The sequence below is a fragment of the Delphinus delphis genome, chromosome 15, assembly GCF_949987515.2.
Source record: "Delphinus delphis chromosome 15, mDelDel1.2, whole genome shotgun sequence".
Lineage (NCBI taxonomy): Eukaryota > Metazoa > Chordata > Mammalia > Artiodactyla > Delphinidae > Delphinus > Delphinus delphis.
The window spans coordinates 49,018,188-49,037,072 of record NC_082697.1 but is presented as its reverse complement, the minus strand read 5'-3'; the positions used below and the strand labels follow the sequence as shown (position 1 = coordinate 49,037,072).

At 45.6% G+C, this 18,885-nt stretch overlaps 1 protein-coding gene across 3 annotated transcripts in view; it reads right to left on the bottom strand.

Moving 5' to 3' along the window:
- Positions 1 to 16,280, bottom strand: part of FAM234A (family with sequence similarity 234 member A) — a 31,125-nt gene extending 14,845 nt beyond the window's left edge. The window contains exon 1 of one of the 3 annotated variants that reach the window (XM_060031350.1): positions 16,226 to 16,280. The gene's annotated coding sequence lies outside the window, so the exon portion shown is untranslated. Of the gene's footprint in view, positions 1 to 15,973; positions 16,037 to 16,225 lie in introns of those variants that run through there. The other 2 variants (XM_060031352.1, XM_060031351.1) reach the window with 2 other exon arrangements.
- Positions 16,281 to 18,885: the final 2,605 nt, after the last annotated feature.

Sequence of the window (18,885 nt, the reverse complement as noted above, 5' to 3'; positions counted from 1 at the left end):
TGGTCTGGGAAGATCCCACATGCCACGGAGCAAGTAAGCCTGTGTGTCACGACTACTGAGGCTGTGTTCTAGAGCCCACGAGCCGCAACTACTGAGCCCGTGTGCCACAACTACTGAAGCCCATGCGCCTAGAGCCTGTGCTCCACAACAAGAGAAGCCACCGCAATGAGAAGCCGGCACACTGCAACGAAGAATAGCCCCAGCTCGCCGCAACTAGAGAAAGCCTGCGCGCAGCAACAAAGACCCAATGCAGCCATAAATAAATTTACAAAAATAATAAAATAAAATCGCCAATGGGATCCCCACCTCAATCTTAGCTTAGTATTTATTTGTAGCTTGAATCATTTAATTCTCATAAGCATATTAGAGAATGTTTTTCTAAGTTTTACACCCTATAAGTGAAGACCTAAAAAATTACTCATTATATAAAATGAAACAGCCAATGTGCAAGATTCATTTTCACTTACCTAATAAATCACTTTCAACAAATACGTTAATATTTTCTTAAGGAATAATGACTTCCAGTCATTCAAAAACTAAAAATCAAATGTTCTGTGCCAGGAATGGTAAGTGTGCCTTTCTAAGATCATTTTTGTGTGTCATTATTTTTATTCTGGAAGTTTTAACTAATCAAAGTGGTGGTTCAAAATAAAATTTGGAAAATTTAGGAGCGTATTGATTCTGTTCCTGTAACAGAATTTCATGGGAGGACTTCCCTGGTGGTCCAGTGGGTAAGACTCCACGCTCCCAATGCAGGGGGCCTGGGTTCGATCCCTGGTTGGGGAAGTTCCACACGCCATGTGGTGCAGCCAGAAAAATAAATAAATAAAATAAATAATAATGATGTCTCTTGGCCAGTTTGACTTTAAAATATATATATATTTATCTATTTATTTATTTATTTGGCTGCGCAGGCTCTTCATTGCAGCATGCAGGATCTTTATCTGTGGCATGCGGGAATCTTTTAATTGCGGCATGCGGGATCTAGTTCCCTGACCAAGGATTGAACCCACGCCCCCTGCATTGGGAGCACGGAGTCTTAACCACTGGACCACCAAGGAAGTCCCCATTTTGACTTTTTAACACATGGCATCTTTACTAAGTGAACTGGAAGGTCTGTCGTTGGCGGAACTCGTGCAGTAACTTGTGATGATAAGTCATTTGACCCATGGTAAACACTGCAAATAGCACACATTACAGCCACTGTGGAAAACAGTGTGGAGGTTCCTCAGAAGACTAAAACAGAATTACCATATGATCCAGCAATCCCACTCCTGGGTATATACCCAGACAAAACTATAATTCAAAAAGATACAGGGAATGGGGCTTCCCTGGTGGCACAGTGGTTAAGAATCCACCTGTCAATGCAGGGGACACGGGTTCGAGTCCTGGTCCGGGAAGATCCCACATGCCGTGGAACAACTAAGCCCGTGAACCACAACTACTGAGCCCATAGGCCACAATACTGAAGGCCATGCGCCTAGAGCCCAGGCTCCACAACAAGAGAAGCCACCGCAATGAGAAGCCTGCACACCGCAACGAAGAGTAGCCCCCACTTGCTGCAACTAGACAAGGCCCACGTGCAGCAACGAAGACCCAACGCAGCCAAAAATAAAATAAATAAAATAAATTTATTAAAGAAAAAAAAGATACAGGGAATTCCCTGATGGTCCAGTGGTTAGGACTCAGCGCTTTCACTGCGGTGGCCTGGGTTCAATCCCTGGTTGGGGAACTAAGATCCTGCCAGCTGTGCGGTGAGGCCAAAAAAAAAAAAAAAAAAGATACATGCACCCCAATGTTCACAGCAATGCTATTTACAATAGCCAAGACATGGAAACAACCTAAATGTCCATTGACAGACGAATGGATAAAGAAAATGCAGTACATATATATACTGGAATACCACTCGGCCATAAAAAAGAATGAAATGATGCCATTTGCAGCAACATGGATGCAACTACAGATTATCATACTAAGTGAAGTCAGAAAGAGAGGACAAATACCATATGATATCACTTATATGTGGAATCTAAAATATGCCGCAAATGAACCTATCTATGAAACAGAAACAGAATCACAGAGGAAGACTGGTGATTATCAAGGGGGAGGGGGTTGGAGGAGGGATGGATTGGGAGTTTGGGGTCAGCACATGTAAGCTTTTATATATAGACTGGATAAACAACAAAGTCTCACTGTATAGCACACAGAACTATAGTCAATATCTTATAATAAACCATAATGGAAAATAATATTTAAAAAGGCATATACATATATATATGTATAACTGAATCACTTTGCTGTACAGCAGAAATTAACACATTATAAATCAACTATACTTCAATTTTTAAAAATAGTGTATGTTAGCTATAAAATCATAAAGAGAACATCTTGTCAAGCTCCAGAATCTACACACACTTTTAGGCCATAAGAGTTCAGAGTTTTATTCATAACTTTGTAAAATGCTATTTATGTGTGAAACAAAGCAGGAAAACATATTGAGAGGGGTTGTGTTTACAGAATACTTCAAGGTATTACTTTTCTTAAACGTACATGCCTACTTAAGTAATATTTAAGGAAGTCAAGCAAAGTAATAGTACAATTCCACTGTTGTGTACGTTGTCAAGTGACAAAAATAAAAATGCTTTGGTGGTTAAAAAAGAGAAAGAGAGAGAGAGATTAGCACCAAAATAAAAGAACCCTAAATGCATGTACGTAAGGGTACAGGATGGCGAGAAAGAGCAGATTTTGAAGCTGGGTTTGGTAGTGAGCTCTGCCTCTGGATTGTGGCTTTCCTCAGTTTCTTTTTCCTATTAGGTTGTTGGGAAGGTTTGGGTAGTGCATGTAAAGCTGGGGGCTCAGTGTGCGGCGGGGGCGCAGGGAGGCGACTCCCTCCATCGTTGTCACCACCCTCTCCCTGTGTTGCTGCTCCTCTTCTCCAGACACAGAGACCTCAGGCATCTCACCAGCGCCCTCTTTTCCTGTTAAACGAAGTGTTTCAAGCCTGGAGCTGCCCAAGGAGTTGAGGGTCTATATTTGAGATCCTGAGAACCTGAACTTCACTAAGGAACACAGTTTCTTTGCACTGAAGGGTCCCAAGTCCTTCAGTGAAGTCCCATGACCTCCCACCCCTCCGTAAGGGGGCTTCACAAAGCCTGGGTCCTACACCACTGGCAGCACACAAGACAATTTAGGTGGTGCCAGGTGAATATTTTTATTTCTAGTTATCTCTGTATTTTTTCACGGATGTCTTTCCGTTTATGGTGACAGTGGTCTTAGACTTCCGGTAACTGATAAAGGTTCTTTCCTTAACTGTTTATTTTGAAATTACTGCTTTATAGGAAGTTGCGAAGATCATACCGAGAAGCCCCGTCTCAGCCTTCCCCAGCGGTTACAGCACAACCGCAGAACCGTATCAAAACCAGGAGAGCAACGTCGTAGTTCTATGCTATGGCGTTCCCTGTGTAAATTCATGTATATCAAGATACAGAACTATATTCCATCACCACAAAGAGCCACACCCACCATCCCTCTCCCCTGGCAACCACCAACCCGTTCTTCATTTCTAAAATTTTGTCATTTGGGGAATGTTATGGAAATGCAATAACATAGTATGTGAACTTTGAAATTGGCTTTTTTCACTCAACACAATGCCCTTGAGGTCCCTCTGTGTTGCTGCTGTATGAATACAGTTGATTCCTTGTATTGCTGAGTAGTCGTCCCTCAGTATCCACAGATGCTCAAGTCCCTTACATCAAATGGGATGCACATAACCCTACACACACACCCCTCGCCATACACCTTAAATCATCTCTAGATAACCTATAATACCCAGTACACTGTAAATGCTATGTAGACAGTTGCCAGTGTGCATTGAACTCAAGTTTCACTTTTTGGAACTTTCTGGATTTTTCCGCCTGGAATACTTCCAATCTGCAGCTGGTTGAATTCACGGATGGGGAACAGGGGATACAGACAGCCAACTCAGTTTTTAAAGAAATGGCAGCTTTGTAGTTTGTTGCTCACATATGTAGGATTGCTGTATTTTCTGTGTGGCTCAGCCTTTTTATCATTGCACAATACCCCCCCGCCCCCGTCCCCAAGTAATTCTCGCTCTAAAGTCTTATCTGACATTAATAGCTCTTCTTATCGTCTCTTAATGTTTGCATGGTATATCTTTTTCCATGCTTTTATTTTCAATCTACCTATATCATATATTTGAAGTAGGTTTTTTTTAGACAGCACAGGGATCTTTTTTTTTTCTTTTGGCAGTGCCACACGGCTTGCAGGATCTTAGTTCCCTGACCAGGGATCGAACCTGGGCCACGGCACTGAAAGCACTGAGTCCTAACCACTGGACTGACAGGCAAGTCCCTGGATCTTTTTTTTTTTTTTTTTTTTCAAATCCACTCTGCAAATCTGTATTTTCAGACCACTTACTTTTAAGGAAATTATCCATATATTAGGCCTTTATTCTGCCTTTTGTTGTTTGTTCTCTGTTTTTTGTTTCTCACTTTTGTTCTTCCTGACTTCCTGTGGATTACTTTATGAATAAGGGAAATATTATTTACAATTCTAGTTTTATTTATCTAGGTGCTTTAGCATGTTTCGCTGAAGATTTTTAGTGGTTGATCTGGACATTATTAGACACACCTAACTTAACACAGTCTCCTGCTGTCAGCATTTTCCTAGTTCAAGTGAAGTGTGGAGACCTCACATCCCTGCTTTAAGCCTTTACCAGTCTGTGTATAATAGAATTGTGTTAAATATCTCCTCTACATACATCTACACATCAGTGTTATATTTTTGCTTCATTCATGAAACATAATTTAGAAGACTCAAGAGAATGAAAGTCTATTATATTTACTCATACTTTTGCTTTTTCTGTTGTTCTTTCTTTCTTCCTAATGTTCCAAGAATGCTTCTCTTAACATTTCCTTTACGTTTCAAGAACCTCCTTCAGTCATTCTCTTAGAGCAGGTTTGCTGGCAACCAATTTATTTTCCTTCACATGATAATGTCTTTATTTCTCCATCATTCCTGATGAATAATTCCCCAGATATAGAATTCAGTGCTTGACATTTGATAGGTTCTTTTCTTTCAGCCCTTGAAAAACATGATGCCACTTCTTTCTGGCCTTCACGGTTTCCAGTGAGAAATCTGCTGTCCTTTGAATTGTTTCTCCCCATAACTAAGATGTCAATCTCTCTTGCTACTTCCAAATTTTCTTTGTCTTTAGTTTTCAGAAGTTTAATTACAATGTGTCTTGCCATGGGTTTCTTTGGGTTTATCCCGCTAAAGGTTTGCTCAGCTTCCTGAACCTGTAGGTTTACATCTTTTGCCAAGTGGTGGATATGTTCAGCCATTATTTTGGTTTTTGGTTTCTGGGGCAGCAGCACAGCTGTGAGAATCCGGGGTGGGAGAGCTACAGCCCAGGCCATGGGGACTCTGGACATGGCTCCCTCCTCCAGCTCTGTGCCCCTGGCCTCTCTGGTGTTTTCTCTTAAAGTGTATTTAACTAGAAAAAGTGAGTTGATTAAAGAAAAGTACTAAATAAAAATAACTGTGTAGTTATGCTGCGAGTATGGCACAATCCTGAGTGGCACATGAATGAAGTGGGAACACTGCTTTCTTGGCCTTTTCCTGTCCCTTCTGGGGACACCTCCACTCCTGGAATATGGAGCCAAGCCCTACATGCTGCACAGTCCTGGTTACTAGGAATTTGCCATATTCTGAACTAAAATCTGCTCTCCTGTAACCGTCCCCTGATCCAGATTCTGTGCTTTGGAATAATATCTAATCCCTTTACCTACATGTAAGCCCTTCAAGTGTCCAAAGAGCATAAATCAAAAAACTGTGTTTGGGAGGTTGTCACCCGCTACCCCCACAGCTGTGGCCCCCATGACGGGTTGCAGACCCTCCGGTGTCCCTGAAAAGCCTAATCCTAACACTTCCCTGTGTCTAAGTCCACCTAAAACATCCTTTCCTTTCAAACCCTACCCACTCCTCAAGGCCCATGGAAAATGCCATCTTATTTATGAAGCCTTTTCTGGTTCTTATAACCAAATGTGACCCAAAGCCAGTCTGGCTTTTTTTTTTCTTGGCAGTGGGGATACTTGTTTAAAAGGGAGGTCACAATTTAGGAATGATTCCCTATCTAATCTAAGTCACCACAGGTGGCGGTGTAGTCTAGAGCAGGGGCTGGGACTGGAGACCCCCTCCCATCCGAGGCACCCGGGCATCTACCCAACCTCTCTACACCAGTCAAGGTTCCTGTTTGCCAAAAACACTTTAGCTAGTGTAGGCAGAAAGAGAATTTGTTGGAAAGAGATTAGACAGTGTCCAGAATGAATGGGGAGACCAGAGAGTCAAACTCAGAAAACGGGTGGACGCCAGGGATGCAAGGTGGCTGAGGCTCCGTCGGGCCCATGGCCGTGGGGGCAGTCTGGTTCAGACACAGCCGCTGGCACCAGGCCCTGCCGCCCCCAGGCTCTCTCAGGGGGACCCTCCGAGGACAGGCTGGGCAACCCAGCCCCCTCGGCTGGGACCCTTTCTCTCCACTACACGCTCTCACCAGCTCCCTGGAGAAGTCTGGAGACAACACCAAGCACAAACTGGCCCCAAAGAAACACAGCTCTCAAACGTAGAGAAGCAGTGGGGAAACGTCACACCTGGGCTTTCCCAGTCCTGTGGGTTGAGCCACGCAGACCCCAGGCCTCAGGACACTGCACTGTGAACACCACCAATGGCCACAGCCCTCACCTCGGGCAAAGCCTGACCTCACAGCGTTATTTTTATACTGGGGTCAGTAATAAAAAATTACAAAAAGTGAAATACTGAATTGTGCTTTGTAACATCTTTGAATATTTGACGGGCTTCATGCAGAAGGGTGGCAGCAAGACGAGGGCCAAAGGGCAGAAGCCACAGCAGCCATTTCAGCTCCTGCGAGGCAACAATGCCCTCCAGACGGAGGGTCCCAGCGCAGGGACGGCTCGGGACGCTCCAGCTCTGGTGTTTTCCGACTGGAGGTTGAAGCAGAACTGGTCCTAAGCGCTGCTTCCCGTCATCCCTCTAAGAGCAAGGACTTCACTCACTGTTCCCGCAGAAATCACTGGCTCACTTGCATTACTCTGAATAATTTCTTTTTTTTTCCTTTTAATCATTAACAGAGTTCCAAGTTAAAGATACTTCATAACAGATAGGTGAAAGATACTGTGATCCTTCTCCAGGGAAGGTTTCTATTCTTCAGGAGAGAAAGCTGGGTAGGGAGGGCATACCCAGCATAACCAACTCAAGTAACAAAACTTTATTCACCTAAAAACAAACTGAGTTGGACAGAGGGAGAGATGATAACCTCTCTATCTGACACCTCGAGAATCCTCCCCCTCAGCTGGGTCCCTAAGGGCAGGCGGTGGGACCGCAGTGCCGGGTGGGGAGGGGCAGTGAGGATGGGCCCGTGTCAGGGGGGTCGGTCCACGTGCCAACTGTGCTGCTGGCTGCACAAACGTCCACATGTGATAGACTCTTATATCATCAGACACACAGACAAGGGAGTCCGTGTGAGAACTGGCGAAACAGGAATGGGGCAGGTCTGCGGCACAGTGATCAGCACTGTGCCAACATCTAGCTCCCACCTCTGATAATGCGCTAGCCCCAGGGACGTCACCACCAGGCCCAGGGGAAAGCACTTCAAGCTTTTTGTAATATCTTGTGAGTCTATAATTAGTTCCAAATAAACAGTTTTAAAAAAATAATAAAAACCCTTGAGGGGCTTCCCTGGTGGCACAGTGGTTGAGAATCCGCCTGCCAATGCAGGGGACATCGGTTCGAGCCCTGGTCCGGGAAGATCCCACATGCAGTGGAGCAACTAAGCCTGTGCACCACACCTACTGAGCCTGTGCTCTAGAGCCCACGAGCCACAACTACTGAGCCCATGTGCTCCGCAACAAGAGAAGCGACCGCAACGAGAAGCTCGCACACCGCAACAAAGAGTAGCTCCTGCTCGCCGCAACTAGAGAAAGCCTGCGCGCAACGAAGACCCAACGCAGTCAAAAATAAATAAATAATAAATAAATTTTAAAAATTAATTAAAAATAATTTAAAAAAACAAACTTTGAGGGCTTCCCTGGTGGCGCAGTGGTTGAGAGTCCACCTGTCGATGCAGGGGACACGGGTTCATGCCCCGGTCTGGGAAGATCCCACATGCCGTGGAGCGGCTGGGCCTGTGAGCCATGGCCGCTAAGCCCGCACGTCTGGAGCCTGTGCTCCGCAATGGGAAAGGCCACAACAGTGAGAGTCCCGCGTACCGCAAAAACAAACAAACAAACAAACAAACTTTGAGCAAGGGAGGGGGGTCAGAGCTTCCCCAGGGCCCGGCGACACCTCAGAACCGCCCGATCATGAAGCTTCTGCTCCAGAGGTGGGAACTGTTTCTGTTTTGTTCTGCTTGTTCTTGGCAGAACATCAACCACAGAGCAGTTCTACGAGGACATCCAAAAGAACAGCCAACCCCCAACCTGCCACTATTTCAAAATAATTACAGCCTTTCTGCAAACTCCCCACGGCAATCACTTCCCTTCCCACTGTGGGGAAAAGGTCCGTGTGGTTCCTTGCTGCTCGTGTACAGTGACACCCGGGAACATGTACAGTACCACGCAGGTGCCCGAGGTCACGGAGGGCCCGGGAGCAGGACCGCCCGGACAGCAGGGGAGCGCTTGTGGCGACAGCGGGGCCCCAGCGCCGCCAACACTGAGGACACGCCTGATCCTGAGCCCAGGTGTTGTGGCAGAAGGCTCACACCAAAGGCACACAGGCAGCTCAAGGTGCCAACCTGACCCCAGCAGACGCAAAGGGTTATCCCTAAGCCGAATCACTAAGTCTGTGAACTCCAGGCTTTTTTCCTTTTTGTTTCAAATTGAAGCTGCTGTCATTAAATTCCACATAAAGAAGTAATAGAAACTTAAAAAAAGTCTTTTGCCTCCAATACAGCAATGAAGCAGCTGCAACCATAACCTAGAATAAAGCGCATCCCTGAAATCAGGTGTGTTTACTAGTTCCTCGTTGGCCAGCACAGAAAAGACCCATAGCCACCGGCCTATGGGCTCTAAGTAACAGGCCCATTGGAAAGACAGGCTTCTGGAAGTCCAACCTGGGCATAAAAACGCATATTTCTGTGTTAGCTAAACTCAATGTGAGAAGTCTGGAGAACAGGGGTCCTGGGGAACATCAGGGCAGCAGATCTTAAGGGAAACACAATGCACATTTGTACACATATACAGAAAATTAAAGGAACACACTTCCCAGGTACTGAAAAGGAATGAAGTTTTCATTTAAAACAAAAGCTGTTAGGACACAACAAATGAAGAAAAGATAATAAAGGGAAAGACTCTGAGGTTAAGAGACTTGTATCTTTACCTCATTTGCATCTAATGTCCTTTTCTGTCATTTCTAACTAGCTCGTGGTCTTAAGGACAGAGATCAGAAATTGGTTTACAGGATTTCCAGACAGTCACTGACTGGGATTTTCTCCTGCCACTTCTGAGCTTCTGAAATGATGACTATGCAGCGCACTTTTTGACTTAAATGTCAAGTAAAATGAAACAAAAAAGAAATGAAGAAAAATGTGAAAGATGAGAAAGAAAATGTATCAATATGATACATATTAGGGTAAAAGGTATGAGTCTAAGAATAACCTGCTTGAGATAAACATGCAATCCCTGTGTACAGCTTTTCAAAGGGCCACACACCTGCGGGTGTGTCTGCTCAAGGCCAAACCTGCCCTCCTGCCTCCTAGGGAAGGACAGTAAAGCCCAGTAACAATTAACATTTGGAGGGGCAGGAATACGCAGTATTTGCATAAAGGAAATAACTCCTTTTTCTCCAAGAGCTCTTTCTCTGAGAACAGTTTACTGAGACAGAGAGAACAGAAAATTCAAAAATAAAAATGTCTCTAACTTTTTTTGATGGATAAAGAAAGCATAAAGATTCTAACAGGTGAGACACTGAGAATAAATAAGCAATGATGCTGTTAAAAAAAAAAAGATTCTAACAAGGGCAGGAACTTTGCTGGTGTCTCAGTGCATAAGAATCTGCCTGCCAATGCAGGGCAAGTGGGTTCGATCCCTGGTCCGGGAAAATCCCACATGCCGCAGAGCAACTAACCCCGTGCGCCACAACTACTGAGCCTGCGCTCTAGAGCCCGCGAGCCACAAATACTGAGTCTGCATGCTGCAGCTACTGAAATCCACACACCTAGAGTCCATGCTCCGCAACAAGGGAAGCCACCACATTGAGAAGCCCGCGCACCGCAACAAAGAGTAGCCACCGCTCGCCACAACTAGAGAAAGCCCGCATGTAGCAACGAAGACCCAATGCAGCTAAAAATAAATAAAAGTAAATCTTAAAAAAAAAAAAAGATTCTAACAAGGGCAGAGGGAAAAGGGAAAATTGCCCCAACAAATAACTGACAATTCTACAGATATTATGAAAGTAGGGGGTTTAACCTTTTTAAACTAAAATTTGGTAAGTTTTTTTTTTTGGGGGGGGGAGAAAAGATCACTTCAGGGGACTTTAATAAGAGATGCACCACCACCCCCAATTTTTAAATTTTCAATTTTACAGAATTCTTTTCGGACAACGAATCAAAGAGATCAGACTTTGAAAATTAAGCACTTCCACTGGAAAGGTAGTTTGCGTATTTTAAAAATTGGTTTAAACTAAGTAAAATTTTTGTTCAGTTTAAACTGGATGCCTTAAAATCTTAACTCTGGTTTTAGCTGAGAATTTTGAGAACTTGGTACTACAGTCAGCTCTGTGACAGAATACGGAAGGAGTAGCCCACTTCTATTTGCCCAGACAGAGAACACCTTCCTCCACTCACACAGGAATAGCTACTTCTCGTATTACTTGATCTCACTAGGGTGACAATTTCACAAAGTAGACATTATTTTAATCAAAGGTACCTGCAAATTAGAAAACACACAGAGAGAAAATACATTTAAACAGGCAGAGGAGAGGCTTGGAGGAAACAGCAGATGAGCTTTTTAATTTTTTATTATTTTTTTTTAATTTTTATTGGAGTGTAGTTGATTTACAATGTTGTGCAGATGAGCTTTTTAAATGGAGAAAATATGTAAGGAATACTTAGGAAAAGACTCTGATTATAGATTAACTTTACTATCTAGCTTCACCAGTTAGTAATAGAAACTGAAAGGATTTTGTCACTGGATTAAACCATGAAAAGATCAGTTTACCACTCTTGGACTGTGTACTGATATGGTCCAGGGTGACTCTGAAGGTGCAGCTGAGAGTGGAGCAGATTTCTTTCTTTCCACTGGGGAGCTCTCACCCCTAGTTCACACTCAGCGGGGTTACTTTTCTAGAGGACAGAAATTACATTGGACAAAACATACTGCATCTTGTCATGTATCCACTGGGCATGTGTTTTATCTGCAGATCGCCGTTGTCCACTTGGCCTTGCTGTGATTTGACCAGTAAGGGATCCTGGTTTTCTTTTCTTTTCTTTTTTTTTTTTGTCTGTGCCAGGCGGCTTATGGCATCTTAGTTCCCCACCAGGGACTGAACTTGCACCCTCAGCAGTGTAAGCGCAGAGTCCTAACTTCTGTACCACCAGGGAACTCCCAGGGATCCGGATTTTCAAGTCTTCCCTCAGGATGGTCCTCCTGCCAGGAGGCCCTCTCAGTGCTCCGAGCCTTGGCTGGACTACCATCAAGCCTACGTGAGCACCGCGGACCAGGAAGGCCACCTTCCACCTGAGAACTCGAACTTTTTCTTTCAAAGCACCCATAATACTCCTCCCACAGCCTCTGACCGAGAGCTATTTTAGGGCAGCAGGACTTCCCTGGTGCTAAACAAACGACAGACACTTAGTAAGTGTCAGTTAAACTAAGTGTCAGTGAAACGCGGGAGAGAGCTTTTGGGAGCCATTCCTTGACAAGAAGGTGAGATAAGGCCCATCAAGTTCTTCATTCAAGAGCTTGTCTGGATGCACAGACCTCATGACCTGTAATCACAAACCGATCTTTTTTTTTTTTTTTTTTTCTGGTACGCGGGCCTCTCACTGTTGTGGCCTCTTCTGTTGCGGAGCACAGGCTCCGAAAGCGCAGGCTCCGGAAGCGCAGGCTCCGGAAGCGCAGGCTCCGCGGCATGTGGGATCCTCCCAGACCGGGGCACGAACCCGCGTCGCCTGCATCGACAGGCGGACTCTCAACCACTGCGCCACCAGGGAAGCCCCACAAACCGATCTTATAGTGTGAGTGCTCAAATGCTCGTCCCCAAAGCCAGCTGTGACATATACAAATGGTTTAGGAATGTCTTATACATTAGGAGGCCTGTGTCCCGGCCCAGTGGCCCAAGTGTTCTGACATCACTTCAACCAGAGGCATGTGAGAGACGCCCACAGAACCCAACTGGGCAGACTGGGTTTTCGGCTGAGCAAAGCAAAAGTCAGACAATGACGGCTACAGTGTTCAGCCGTTTACAGCCGAACAACTACTTCTTCTCTTCACCAAACAATAATCTCAAGACAGACAATAGGCCCTTAATCATCTTTCAAATGAGAACAAATTTTAAGGTCATGCATGGTTCCCGGTTAAAGGCAAGTGTTTCACAGGCAGGTCAGTGCTTAGGACCTGAACCTCAGCACACAGTTCCTCTCCACGAGATGCAAAACTTTCAGAGTAATTGAGGGCAGCTCACATACCACCTAAAAGGGAGTTACGGAGAAATGGCTACCAGAATTTCAGACAAGCAACTGTTACACAGAACAAGTTTTGTAGGTTTGTCTGTAAAATAACATGGAGTAAGCTTTTTTCATGAGTTCTAAGGAAGATCCAATTTCCTTTGATTCCCCCACAAATCAGTGTTTCTTCTTGTCCTTACATTAAGGACAGCAGAAGCTCTTAAGAAGATAAAGTATAATTCTTACTTGATCACTTTTGATCAACCCTATAAATATGCCTTAAGTTTACTTATTTACCTTTATTTTTTAAAAACCTGTTGTCACATAAATGTTTAAATATTCATGAAAGTAGAGACCACCAGCCCCATTCATCCACGACCCAGCTTCAACAATTACCAACACAGAGCCAACCTTTTCCATCTACAGACCACACTTCTCTCCCATGCCCCACCTCCAATTTCTTAAAAAATTTGCTCCAATTTTTAAAAAGTTAGAGATATGCCACTTGATCTCTCAATATCTGCTTCCTGGTTATTCATTTAGGAATCAGCATTCTTCTTTTTGGACACTACATCCAGACAACCTAAGCTCCATGAAGGATTTTACAAAGTCAGAGTGGGAACAAAACTCACTAAGTTTGTGGTTTTTCTAAAGACTGATTTCGGGTGAGGTACGTAGTAAATTTTGCAACAACCACAAACCCTGTAGATTCTGACGTATCTCTTCAGTTGAACCCCTCCTTTCAACGGCCGCTACTTTAGATCGTATTTTTATAACTTCTCACCTGGATTTCTGTAGCCCTCTCAAACCTTCCTTGATGCTGCAAGAGACATCTTTCTAATATCTCCTGATCATTTCATTCCCCTGCTTGAAACTCTTGACTGACGCTTCACAACTTTAGAACAAAGCTCAGCCACCTGAGTTTGCCTGCAGGTATTTCCACCACCTGGCTATCGCCTACCTCTAGTATCATGTCTTCCCAAACCCTATACCCAACGTCTGTTCCCCCATCACAAGGCTGACCTACCAGTAACTCCTACTGGGCCTTCATAGCCCACTCAAACCAGTCCCCCACCCACCCACCGCCCACCACTGCTCCATACCCACTGAGCCACTGGTGAGACCTACCCCCAGATGGTGAAGAACTTCGGAGGGCATCACTCGTTTATTGCCTTTGTCTTCCCAGGACAAAGCATAGTGCACGGCATAAAATAAACATACACATTCACCTGTCTGAATAAATGTCCAATTCTTGCTATGCTCTGCTTGTAAACTTTTCTAACTGATTTGAAATAGATAGCATGTATCAGACATAGGGGTCAATTTGACTACCCGACATCCACTCCTTCTCTCTGTAACAGCACCTGGGCTTTCTTTGGGTAAATCCACTTTCCCACAAGCTTAGTGTGGTTCTGGTAACTTTGGGGAGGGCTCCTTACCCAGGGCTAGCTAACTAATCAGATTCACATGATTAGGACCCAACTGAATACTAGATCTGGAACTGCAACTGGAATTACAGGAATAGGCACTCTTTTCCCACAGGAGTGGTTTTAAAATATGTTCACAAGCTCTTTGATGTGCCTCCCTTCAAAAGTGGAGTGTTTAGTACCTAGTGATGCCAGCAAACAGAATATGGCAGGAGCAGCAGCAAAATTCCAAAATTAGATCATAAAAACCATGGTGACTTCCACCGTCCTCTCTCTCCTCTCTTATCGCTTGCTCTGAGGGAAGACAACGACATGTGAGCACGTGGGCCCTGTGGCTAGGAAATAAGGATTCCAGCCAACAGCCAGCCAGTAAGGAACTGAGGCCTTGAGTGAGTGGACTGTCTTGAAGTCAGACCCTCTGGTCCCAATCAAGACTTTAAATGACTGCGTCCCCAGCCAATATCTTGGTGGTAACCCCATAGAGTCCTTTGGGACTTCCCTGGCAGTCCAGTGGTTAAGACTCCACGCTCCCAATGCAGGGGACATGGGTTCGATCCCTGGTCGGGGAACTAAGATTTTGCATGTTGCGTGGAGTGGCAAAAAAAAAAAAAAAAAAAAAAGAATCCCATGAGAGTCCTTGAACTATAATCACCTAATTCACTCCTGAATTCCTGACCCACAGAAACTGGTAATAAATGTTTGATGTTTTAATCCATTAAAACATCATTGATGTTGATTTGTTACGGAGCAGCAGATAACTAATACAAGCAGGTAGAGCAGAGGCAGGAACCTGAGAAGAAGAAAGGCAACATAGAGAGAAACAGGTCAAAGAGAAAGTGTGTGAGAGGATGGTAGTAAGACCCCCACACTCCATCACTAAATCCTGATGATCTCATTTAAGCCCCTGGCCCCATCTATTTCTGGTCCCCTGGACTTTCCTAAGTGAAAGTAGGTGGAATGCCTCCAGAGGTTGATCTAGTTTTAATGGACGCTTGACACTTGAAGCCAAAAGCACTCCAATCCGTGCAACAAGGACTCAGAGAACTGGTAAAATGCCCAAATAAATGTCCACTTCATTGATAACAGGGTCATTTCCATTTCACTCTTTCCTGATCCGTATTCTCTCTTTAGCATGCTCCATATTTTGCTTATTTATCTTACTTATTATCTGTATCCTCCCATAGAATTGAAGCTCCTTGAGGACAGGAATTCTGTCTTGATGAGTGCTATATGCCTGGCACCCAGCAGACACTCAGTACTTGCTGAGTTCATCTAGGCTGCTGTAACTTCAGGCTCACAGGGAAAGTGCAAAGAGAGCAATGGAGCCATCTGGTTGAGGCTCAGAAGAGCATTAGCAGCCTAGGGGTAGGTGAGCACATCACACAAGCTCCTCAGCTGAAATCACGGAGTTGCAAGTATTTGCAGTTGTCTATACCCTGATAACCTATCAGTCAGCTCCCAGGCAATCAAGTCATGGGGGAAGTGAGAACTCTCACAGACTGACAGCGTTCTTCCCCGCTTTTAAACTCTGCTTTGCTTTTGCTTAGTAAGACAGGCTGTAGGGAGCAATCACCTCTATAGGTGAGTAACCGTCAGCTGAGCTTTGGATTACTGAGCCAGTCGTCAAACAGACGCCGTCCTAGAAAGAGGACATGCATATCTGACCCTGGCGAGAGGCAGCTCATGGACATACTATTTTAGTATTAGTATATTTTTAATTACTTCCAGGCAACCAGTGCAGCGATGGCTAGCTTGCCTCCTATGCAGCCAACTGGGGTGGGAAGGTTCCTAATGGGAGTTAAATCCTGTCTTTGGGGGAAAGCGGGGCTGAACTGAGCGCCACACAAACCCAGGCTGCGGCAGTCGGTCCTGCCAACCCGCTGCGCTGCCCGGCTCCCGCGTAGCTCCTCCACCCACAGCGCGGCGCGAACACGCACGGACTCCAACGCTGGGCGGTGGGCGAGAGCACGGGCGGGCTCTTGGGGCTGGGGTCTCCCGGGGCCCCGCGCCGACGCGGAGAGACACGGCCCGAGAGGGAAGAGGTGGACCCGCGCGAGGCCGCGGAGCGCACGCGCGAGAAGGAAGAGGACGCGCTACTCACCCGCCGCCGCGCCCTCCCGAGGATGCCAGAGCCGCTGCCCGCGCCGCCACCAGGCTGCTCGGCCCCGCTCCCGGCGTCACTTCCGGTCGGGCGGGGCGGAAAGCGCGCTCAGGCCCCGCCCCACGGCCGGCTCGGTTGCTGAGCAACGCGGACGGTAGTGACAGTCCCGCAGATTGCCTTGGGGTTGCTGCCGGTCCGCTCCGGTTCCGCGGTTGTTAGCGCGTTCGAGCATCTTTAGTTGGTTTTACTTGCGTTGGCCTGACGTTTCCTCTTCCGGAAGTGCCTGTTCTGGTCGTTGGTCCAGGTTTCTGCTGAAAGGCTTGTCTTTTCGTGTTGTTTCCTGGCGCCCTGTATTGGATATTAAGTTTTTGTCGGTGGCGTGTGTTGTAAAAATCTCGGTTTGCGTCTCGTCTTTTCACTTTAATATTAAAAAAGTGCCAATATTTTATGGTTAGTACTTTCTGTGTCTTGTTTAAGGAATCCTTTCCTACCCCCTTACTCTCCCACGTATTTTCCTAATGTTTTTTTAAAGTTTTGATTTTAACATTTAAGTCCTTAATTCAACTTGGAATAGCTTTAGTATGGGGTAAGAAGGTAACTTCATTTTTTTTTTTCCATTTGGATAACCAGGAGTGCTAATGCCATTTATTGAGTTAGTCCCTCTTTACCCCAACGATCTGGCATATTTTTTAAAAAACAATGTATATGCATGAGTTTCTGTTGGGTTTTTAAAATTCAGCTCTATTTTTTAATTTAATTTTTATTTATTTATTTAAATTTATTTAATCTATTTATTTTGGCTGCTTTTGTTCTTTGTTGTGGTGCACGGGCTTCTCATTAAGGCGGCCTCTCCCGTTGTGGAGCATGGGCTGTAGGCGCGGACCTCAGTAGTTGTGGCTCGCGGGGTTGGTTGCTCCGCGGCATGTGGGATCCTCCCGGACCAGGGCCCGAACCACTGTCCCCTGCATTGGCAGGCAGATTCTCAACCACTGCGCCACCAGGGAAGCCCCTATTATTTTTTTAAAATAAAGTTATTTATTTATTTTTGTCTGCATTGCTGCACGCGGGCTTTTTCTAGTTGTGTTGAGTGGGGGCTACTCTTCGTTGTGGTGCGCAGGCTTCTCATTGCGGTGGCTTCTCTTGTTGCGGAGCACGGGCTCTAGAACGCGGGCTTCAGTAGTTGTGGCTTGCAGGCTCTAGAACGCAGCCTCAGTAGTTGTGGCGCACGGGCTTAGTTGCTCCGCGGCATGTGGGATTTTCCCAGACCAGGGCTCAAACCCGTGTGTCCCCTGCATTGGCAGGCGATTCTTAACCACTGCGCCACCAGGGAAGTCCTCAGCTTCATTATTGATAACTTTGTCCTAATGCTCACACAAGGTGTTCTGCATCAAACCAGGTTTCTTGTTAATTACCCCACAGTAATAGTAAGTATGAAACATCCCTCACACCTCCCACAGGCCTCCCCTGACCCAACCCATTGAGAACTGATGGAAATTTTTCCTTTGTGAGTGGACTGACACAACATCCCTAGGTGAGGGATTCAGAGAAATGACTTCCATCTGTTCATAAAGGGAAAGAGACATCTGTCCTCCTCATCTCCTGAAAGGATCCCCTCTGGACTCAAGTATTTTGATATTTAGATGAATCTCTCCAGGCCCAGGCAGCCCCAGGGTACCTGGGCACCTAAGCCAGCCTGAAACTGCTTGACCCTCTCAGAAAGATAAGGCAAGTTATTATACTTTTGAATCACAGCAATTAACTAGACAAATTACTACAGACTTCTTTCTCCTAAGTATCTGAAGAGTCTCAGGGGACTAGGGCTTTTTACCGGAGCACTGGGAAATGGAGGGAAGTCTTAAATGCCCACAGCTTCTTCCTGGGATCATTACATTCTCTTCTGGCGTGCAGGTGCCACACAATCTCAATTACAATACCTTTATAGTAACTCGTGATACCTGGTTGGACAGGTCCCTCCACCTTATTTTTCTTCTGGAAAGCTTCAGCCATTCATTCTTCGGTCAAAATCACAATCAGGCCAAGTTCCACAAAAGAACTCTGTAGGGCTTTTCAGTAGAATGGTCCCCAATCTGTAAATCACACTGGAGAAGTGACATGATTTATCTTCTTACATAGAACGCGGGCTCAGGATTTCCCTGGTGGCGCAGTGGTTCAGAATCCACTTGCCAGTGCAGGGGACACGGGTTTGAGCCCTGGTCTGGGAAGATCCCACATGCCGCAGAGCAGCTAAGCCCCTGTGCCACAACTACTGAGCCTGTGCTCCAGAGCCTGCAAGCCACAACTACTGAGCCCGCATGCTGCAGCTACTGAAGCCTGCTCACCTAGAGCCCGTGCTCTGCAACAAGGGAACCCACCGCAATGAGAAGCCCACACACTGCAACGAAGCGCAACGAGGAGTAAACCCTGCTCACCACAGCTAGAGGAAGCCTTTGCGCAGCAGCAAAGACCCAATGCAGCTATAAATAAATAAATAAAAAAGAACACGGGCTCAGACTCTCTCTGCACTTAATTTAGGCCTTCTGTGATGTCTTACAGTAAGATTTTTATTTCTTTTGTTAGATGGCATTTTGCGGTTTTCAATGCTATTGATAATATTTTCTTGGGCATTCCCTGGCAGTCCAGTGGTTAGTACTCTGTGCTTC